Genomic DNA, 8,981 nt, shown 5'->3' with positions numbered 1-8,981 from the left:
GGTTTGATCTTTACTCTGTTAGAGTAATGCATAGTGAGTAAGCAGTGCTCTGGTGTGTCTTGAACTGATGTACCTGGGTGAATAGGACATGTGTATTTATAGGGTGGAGAGTCAGGTGGAGAGTACTGGATAGGTGAGATTTGAAACGGTCGTGTAAGGGATCACCGAAAATGTTTTGTAGGTTGGAACTGAGATGGACCCCATGGGATGGGCGGGTGTGTATGTAGTTATGTAGGATAACGATGAGGTTTTTTGGCAAGATGTTCAGCCGTTATTCTGGTTTAAATTGTTAGATATACTAATAAATGATGATGCGAGGATTATGCGGTATTGAGTAAATGCAGGTGTTCCTTAAATCGTCCGATCTGCCTGCGTACTGGTGTTCTGAAATACTGTTTGTAGGTCTGTGGATGTTTCTCCAACTTATAATTCGTTGCAATCATTACAAGGGATTATGTACACCCCTGCAGAGGATTGAAACGTGTCCTGTCTATTACTGGTGATGTCCTTGATGGTGGATGTGGAGGTAGATACTTTGAATGAGGTATTGGAAAAAAAATGTTGGAAACGTGTTTGGAAACGGAGTTATGTATCTACTCTCGGCAGTGTCTTCGTTGGGTGAGTTCAAGATGTTATATGCCCGGCGTTTGCAGTCTCTAATGAGGTGACGAGGATAGTGAAATTTAGAAAATACTTGATTGATGAGGGAGCATTCTTCCTCATGTAACTCACTGCTGTAGATTCGGAGTGCAAGAAGGAAAAAGCCTATAATTACACTACGTTTGGTTTTGGTGTCGTGGTGAGAGTAGAAATGGAGAAGAACGTCTTGGTTGGTACGTTTTCGATAGACTTTAAAACGAAGTTCATGGTCTGATTTGCAGAGAAGAACATCAACGAAAGGAAGAGTGTTATCGACTTCTTATTCTAGTGTGAACTGGATTGAGAGTTCGACCTGGTGAAGCTTGTATTGGAAAGCTTGAACGTTGAAGCATCTTGGAGTTATGTTGAGGATGTCGTCAACATAACCGAGTTAGGTGACCGAAGACGGAATTAAAGAGAAAAAATGTTCGGCTTCCAGATGTTCCATGCATAAGTTCGCCAGTACAGCCGTAAGTGGGGAACCCATGGTTAGTCCAAAGGTAATTTTCGAAAGAGAAACGTGCAAAGCCAACACACAGTTCAACAATGTCGATGAAATCGCTGACTTGAGTAAGGTCAAGGAAGTCGTCAATTTTCCTGGTACCTTGGTGACTAGAGATATTATTGTTCTTGATACTGACGTTACGAATACGATTGAGGAGATCACAGTGTTTAATGTGTGCTCGGCTGATTGTACCCAAGAGTTTAGAAAGGTATTTAGCAAGAATCTCCGAGAGTTAGTGGGGAGCACTGCCTATTCCAGAAGGGACAGAACTCAATGGAATTGCACGTTTGTGAGTTTCTGGCAGGCTGTACATTCTGGCGGGTCTGGAAATGGTATGAAGAAGACTCTTTCCTTGTTGTGAGTCCCTCAACATGAGGCGAGTCTTGTGAAGAAATGTTTGGGTAAGGATGTCTACTTTGTTCCTTGGAAAAGGTTTGATGGTATATGGGTCATTAAGAAGGTTGAGCATTTACGACACCTCCTTTATCAGTGGTGGTGATCCTGATGTTCGTGTCTTCTGCTAAAGTTTTAAGAGCAGTCGAGGTAGGACTGGGGAGCTGTGTGATGAATTGGCCGCTGTATTGATGCCTTGCAGGTAGCCTTCTTGGAAATGAGAATCATTGTGCCTGTAGATTTTAGCGATGAAATTGAGGTCTTGTTTCGGTTTCGTGATTCCTGTAACGAATTTGAGGCCTAAATTGAGGGCTTCGGTTTCTGTGCTTGACAGTGAACGAGATGAAAGATTCTGAGTAATTTCATGTCTTCCCAAATTCTTCCACTGACTGTTCTCGCAGAGAGTTTGGAGTTTCTTAGTAATCCTGATTGTCTGATAAAGGTGGTGGTGTCGTAATCTTGAACGCTGACGACCACAGGAACAAAATGCTGAATCTACTTAATGACTCAGATACCTACAAACCTCTCACAAGGAACCAAGTAGACAACTTTACCAAAATATTTCTTCGCAAGACTCTCATACTGAAGGACTCACAACAAGGGAAGAAACTTCCACATACCATTCCAAGCAATCCCAGACCCTCCAGAATGTACGGCTTGACAAAAACTAACAAACATAGAATTCCACTGAGGCAAATCTAGTCTAGAATAGGCAGTGCTCCCCACCAACTCTCAGAAATTCTTTCTAAACACCTTTCTCAACTCTTGGGTACAATCAGCCGAGCACACCTTAAACACACTGGTGATCTCCTCAGTCGCATTCGTAACATCAAGAACAAGAAACTCTCTAGCCTTGACGCAACATCCCTATTCACCAAGGTACCTACTACACAAGCCATGATCTGCGCAGGAAAATTTACGACTCTCTTGACCCTCCTATTCCAGCCAGCGATTTCATCGACATTGTTGAACTGTGTGTTGGCTTTACATGTTTCTCTTTCGAAAATCATCTTTTTCAGCAGACTTTTGGACTATCCATGGGTTCCCCACTTAGTGCTGCACTAGCGAACTTTTACATGGAACATCTGGAAGCCACCTGACATCCTCATCATAACTCCCAGATGCTTCAACGTTCAAGCTCTCCAATACAAGCTTATCAAGATCGAACCATCAATCCAGTTCACTAGAGGGAGGAGTCGACAACACTTCCTTTTCGTGATGTTCTTCTCTGCAAAGCTGACCAAGAATTTCGTTTTAAAGTCTATCGCAAACCTACCAACCAAGGCGTTCTTCTCCACTTCTACTCTCACCACGACACCAAAACCAAACGTGGTATAATTATAGGCTTTTTCCTTCTTGTACTCCGAATCTGCAGCAGTAAGTTACTTGAAGTATTGAATACGTACTTTTTAAATTTCATTATCCTCGCCACCTCCTTAGAAGATGAGTTAGACACGTGTGCAACACTTGGGTATCTTTAATGAGGAAACGTTTCGCCACACAGTGGCTTCATCAGTCCATACAGAGGAGAATGGTTGAGAACAGGAGTAGTTTGAGGTCATCAGTTCATCAGCCTTGAGTCGATATGATCACTCCATCAATCTTGAAAAGAATACGGCATATGTGTGAAGAAGTGGCTTATATACTGTAGGCAGAAGAGGTGCAGCAGTCGTAGGTAGTATCGCATTTGACCAATGTGGAAGTAGGTCATGACCAAGGGTTAGGCAAGTGAAGAATTCCATATATTAAGATCCCAAGATGTTGCTGTGTCTTACCAACAGAAGAGCCTGCTATTCCTGTTCTCAATGTCTGTCCCACGATTAGTTGCTGGGTTAAGCCCTGGCTCTATTTCTCCGACTAAGAATATTCCTCTTCAGCGCTATTCTTAGTCTGTTCCGTTTTCCCGCTCATCCCATTGGGATCTTACCTACACTTGTTCGTTCGTTCGTTCCCCAGAAGGCAGGAAAAATGTTTGACAAGAACTCCGGCTAGTTTGTGGATTGTATAGTAAGCGAATTTGCTCATATCACTTGCTATCTCCTTGTGAAGGTCATTAATGGATATTATGAACAGCTTTGGGTTTAAAACTGATTCTTGTGGAAAGCCACATATGACTTGGTGACGTGGACTGCGCTCAGTTACGACTTGGGTTCACTCAATTGTGACGTGGACTTCGCTTATTGGTGACGTGAACTTCACTCATCTGTGACTTGGATTTCACTCGGTGGTGGTATGGACTTGACCCGGTGCTGGCGTGGACCTTGTTCCTCTGAAGTCGTACCTAGTGTATTCTGTGTAAAACTTTACCAAGACGTCCTCTATCGAGCAACTCTACCAGCAGCTTTAGCAAGAGCAGAGGGTGGCCAGGCTCGAGATACGGCGACTCGCTCAGGAAAACAAGAAGATTCGCAGTAATCCTCCTATTGTGAAGCCTCAGGTCAAGAAAAGAACTTGGATAGTGGCGAGACTTCATAGAACGAAGCCGAGGATCATGAGGACAGTTGGAGAGGTAGAAACAACGACGACCCAGGAGACCACTGTGGAAACATCGAACCCATTCTCCGTGCTACACGACGAATGTGAGTCGACTACTGGGAACGTCACGACGAAGAACACCAAGGATTGATAGACTGATTATATCGACTTCAGGCTGAGGGACTGATTACCTCAAATTCCTTCTGACTTCACCATTCTTCTTTGTATAGGACTACTGAAGCCAGTGTGTGGTGAAACGTTTCCACAAAGACACCCAAGTGTTGAACATATGTCTAATTGATTAACTTTTCGGTTCTCTGAACCTTTTATCTATATAAACACCAAGGAAGGTAAGAACATTGTGCATGTTGAGGACAGTCAGATTAGGTTCATAAATAGGGTATTCTGGTTGAAGGACAGGAGTGGGAGACAGAGTATTTGCTTTCTTGGGGATGAGATGGAGGATATTGTTAGCCAACTTGACAACATCATGAATGGTAATGGCAGCTAATTTACAATGTATCTTCTTTTTCTCAAGAAGATCTCAAGCGCTGCAGAGTTAATTCTTTCTAGCAATGGTTCGAATCCATGTTGTTTAGGATACCTTGCCAGCTTATTTAATTCATCACATTGTTATTTGATCCCACTCTATATTTCTGTTATTGAAGTTTAATATAATGAAAGCACCCTCATAACTGATATCATTTTGCTGGTCAGGAGCCTTGCACATATATATGTCTGTACTTCGATTATGTTGTGTTATATTTCGTACTTGATCATCGTTATTAGTGAAGATATGGTCAAGGGTATTTTCCAGTCTTTTTGGCTCCACTAATCAAGTACATAAGTGCGTGTTGTAGGGTGCTAGTGGGATCAGCTTGGCTGGAGGCCCACAGTAGTGTTCCTCACTTCTTGTTAAATTAGACACACGTGCAACTCTTGGGTATCTTTATTGAGATACACAATAAAGATACCCAAGAGTTGCACATGTGTCTAATTTAACAGCTTGTCGGTTCTCTGAACCATTCATCTACAGTCCTCATTTCTTATAAGAACATAAGATGGAACACTGCTGTAGACCTACTGGCCCAGTCATACTCACTTAAGAAGGAAAGAGCACTTATCCAGGCCTACTGGTCCAATTCACACCTACTCATGTATTTCTCCAACCTGTTTTTAAAGCTACACAATGTGTCTAACGTGTACTGTAGATGTTCTCCAGAAGTAATATTGGCCAATAATCACAGGTTTTGTCAACAGCGTGGTTCGCTTGCGGGAGTCCGGCATCCTGAACTACATATATCTCAAAACGATGGTTAATGCAACACAGTGTCTTAAGCCGCCACCTGACTCCCTCAGACCACTAGACTTGGAGGACTTCTTTGGCCTCCTCTCCATCTATGGTGGAGGTAAGTAGTCTGAGAACACACTTGGCTGTGGTGAACTCAAAGACTATTTTCAGTCTCCCATTTGAGTACCAGCCTTCAAGAGCAGTCTATATATTAATTAAATCACGAAACGAGTGATTTTGAATCTTTACCAGAGCTTTGGCCACCAATGCTCTTGAATCAGAGAAATATGCCCAGTCCTACTGGGTGCCTGGTGTTTGAGAATTAATGGTTCAGTGCTTTTATTCTCACGGGGCTGGACATGGAGACCCAGGATCGGCTAGCTGCAGTTCTGTTAATGATTCAAAATCACACACACACACACACACACATGCATGCATATATATATATATATATATATATATATATATATATATATATATATATATATATATATATATATATATATATATATATATATATATATATATATATATATATATATATATATATATATATATATATATATATGCATGTATGTGTGTATATATATATATATATATATATATATATATATATATATATATATATATATATATATATATATATATATATACATATATATATAATTTCAACAAACCGGCCATATCCCACCAAGGCAGGGTGGCCCAAAAAGAAAAACGAAAGTTTCTCTTTTTAAATTTAGTAATATATACAGGAGAAGGGGTTACTAGCCCTTTGCTCCCGGCATTTTAGTCGCTTCTTACAACACGCATGGCTTACGAAGGAAGAATTCTGTTCCACTTCCCCATGGAGGTAAAAGGAAATAAACAAGAACAAGAACTAGAACGAAAATAGAAGAAAACTCCAGAGGGGTTTGTACATGTATGTGTAGTGTGACCTAAGTGTAAGTAGAAGTAGCAAGATGTACCTGAAATCTTGCATGTTTATGAGACAGACAAAAGACACCAGCAATCCAACCATTGTGTAAAACAATTACAGGCTTTCGTTTTACACTCACTTGGCAGAACGGTAGTACCACCCTGGGTGGTTGCTGTCTACCAACCTACTACCTACATATATATATATATATATATATATATATATATATATATATATATATATATATATATATATATATATATATATATATATATATATATATATATATATATATATATACTTTCCTAAGCTGTCTTGGGAATTAGTGTGGGGTGTTATGAGCACATAGTGTTCTAGAATTTCAGGTTAAAGTGTTAAAGAAGGAGATTCTACTTCTCCAGGAGGAAAATAGGAAGCTTAAAATTCACGTAGATGGGTCTAGGAGTGAGTGTGTTGAAGGGCAAAAGGTTTCCAGCAGTGAGCTAGTAACCAGTAGCAGCTGTTTAAAGTGGAAAGTGATTCCCACTGGAGGAAGGATTATCAAGATAAGGAAGGTTAATTTAGAAGATCTGAAGATAGGAAATCAATTCTCTGTTCTCAAGAAAGAGAGTACTTCAGTGGTTAGTGAGGTTAAAGGTACCACTAACTCACATACTAATAATGGTAAGAATATTCTTGTTATGGGTGACTCACAGGTAAGATATATGGACAGTGCTTTTTATAACAGAGACAGGAAGGAGAGACAAAGGGGGTGTTTCCCTGGAGCTGGTGTAGATGACATAATCAACAGGTTGGATAATATCATGTCTCAGTGTTGGTGGAAATTATATCGGTAAACGCAGGAGAGAGAAGCTGTTACATAAGTACAGGTCAGCTGTAGATTTAATTAGATTTAATTAGCTTCTTGCCTAGAAAGGGAGTTGGCAATGAATTGATATCTAGGGCAATTGGTGTAAATTTCTGGTTAGACAGGTATTACAAGGAACTTGCAATCCCATTCATTGATAACTGGAACAAATTCTATGACAAACTTGATATGTATGAAAGGGATGGGGTACATCTCTCTCGGGCAGGAGTGGTAGCATTAGTTAACTCGATTGAGGGAGCCATTGCTGAGTTATCTAGGACATTAAACTTCTAAGACCGAGCTGGTGACCCCCGAAACCTTCTCCAGGTAAACTCCAGGTAATAGAATATAGTGGTATGGGTGTATGTGGGAAACAAATTGGTTGCTGTACTAGGGCTGAAAACAGTAGATATTACCAGGATACACCAGGGATATGTTTAAACGACAATATTGAAAATAAAGTTCCTAGTAAAGGCAAAGAATTTGATTAAAGAGATATAGTAGAAGGCAGCGAGTGACTAGCTCCCTTAAGGTTTACTATGCTTATGGTAGGAATCTAAGAAATAATATAGATGAGCTAGGATTAATTGCATGTGCAGGTAACAGATATTATTGCTATAAGGGAGCCCTGGTTCAACCTGAAAGATAGAGGAATGCCTCCTGATTGCCACATATAGTGTGGCCCGGTGGCCTGGTGGCTAAAGCTCCCGCTTCACACACGGAGGGCCCGGGTTCGATTCCCGGAGGGTGGAAACATTCGACACGTTTCCTTACACCTGTTGTCCTGTTCACCTAGCAGCAAATAGGTACCTGGGTGTTAGTCGACTGGTGTGGGTCGCATCCTGGGGGACAAGATTAAGGACCCCAATGGAAATAAGTTAGACAGTCCTCGATGACGCACTGACTTTCTTGGGTTATCCTGGGTGGCTAACCCTCCGGGGTTAAAAATCCGAACGAAATCTTATCTTATCTTATCTTATCTTACCACACTGATAAGGTCAACGGGAAGGGTGGTGGAATGGTGATGTAAATCAGAGATAATTTAAATTGTTGTGTTAGACGAGATAAAATTTGAAGTGTTGCACACAGAATATGTTTAGCTACAGTTTCTTATTGGTCGTGAAAAATTAATTTTAAGTGTGATTTATAGGCCCCCAAACATTAAAAGGGAGTGCAGTAAGCTTCTATAGGACGAAATTCATTAGGGGTCTAGATATGAAAATAGTGTGTTAATGGGTGATTTTAAATTTAAACAAATTGATTGGAGCAATGTGACAGGAAATCTTGAGTCTACACTCTAGTGACTTTCTTGATACGATTCAGGATTGCTTTCTAAAATAGTTTGTGTCAGAAACAACTAGAGGAAATAGCCTGCTTGACTTGGTTATTGCCAACAAGGAATCACTAATTAATAATCTTGAGTTTAATGATGAGCTGGGGAAAGCATTCACAAATCACTTAGTTTCAATATATCATGAAATTACTGCAATATATCATGGAATAATTGCAATGAAATCTCTGTCCCAGACTTCCACTTGGCTGACTTTACGGGACTGAGAAATTACCTGGTATGGTAGAGTTATTACTGAACAAATTAAGAGTAAGACAAAGAGTAGGATAGATGAACGAGGAGGCTTTAGGAAGGGTAGGGGGTGTGTAGACAAAGTTTTTACAGTAAACTATATAGGTGAACAGTATTTAGATAAGGGTAGAGAGGTTTTTGTGGCATTTATGGATTTGGAAAAAGCTTATGACAGGGTGGATATGGAGGCACTGTGACAGATGTTGCAAATGTATAGAATAAGAGGTTGGATATTGAAAGCAGTGAAGAGTTTTTACGACGATATTGAGGCTCAAGTTAAAGTATGTGGGAGAGAGGGAGATTATTTCCCAGCAAAAGTTGTCCTTAGAC

This window comes from Cherax quadricarinatus, chromosome 55 (genome assembly GCF_038502225.1).
Source record: "Cherax quadricarinatus isolate ZL_2023a chromosome 55, ASM3850222v1, whole genome shotgun sequence".
Taxonomy (NCBI): domain Eukaryota; kingdom Metazoa; phylum Arthropoda; class Malacostraca; order Decapoda; family Parastacidae; genus Cherax; species Cherax quadricarinatus.
This window is presented reverse-complemented; position numbering follows the sequence as displayed.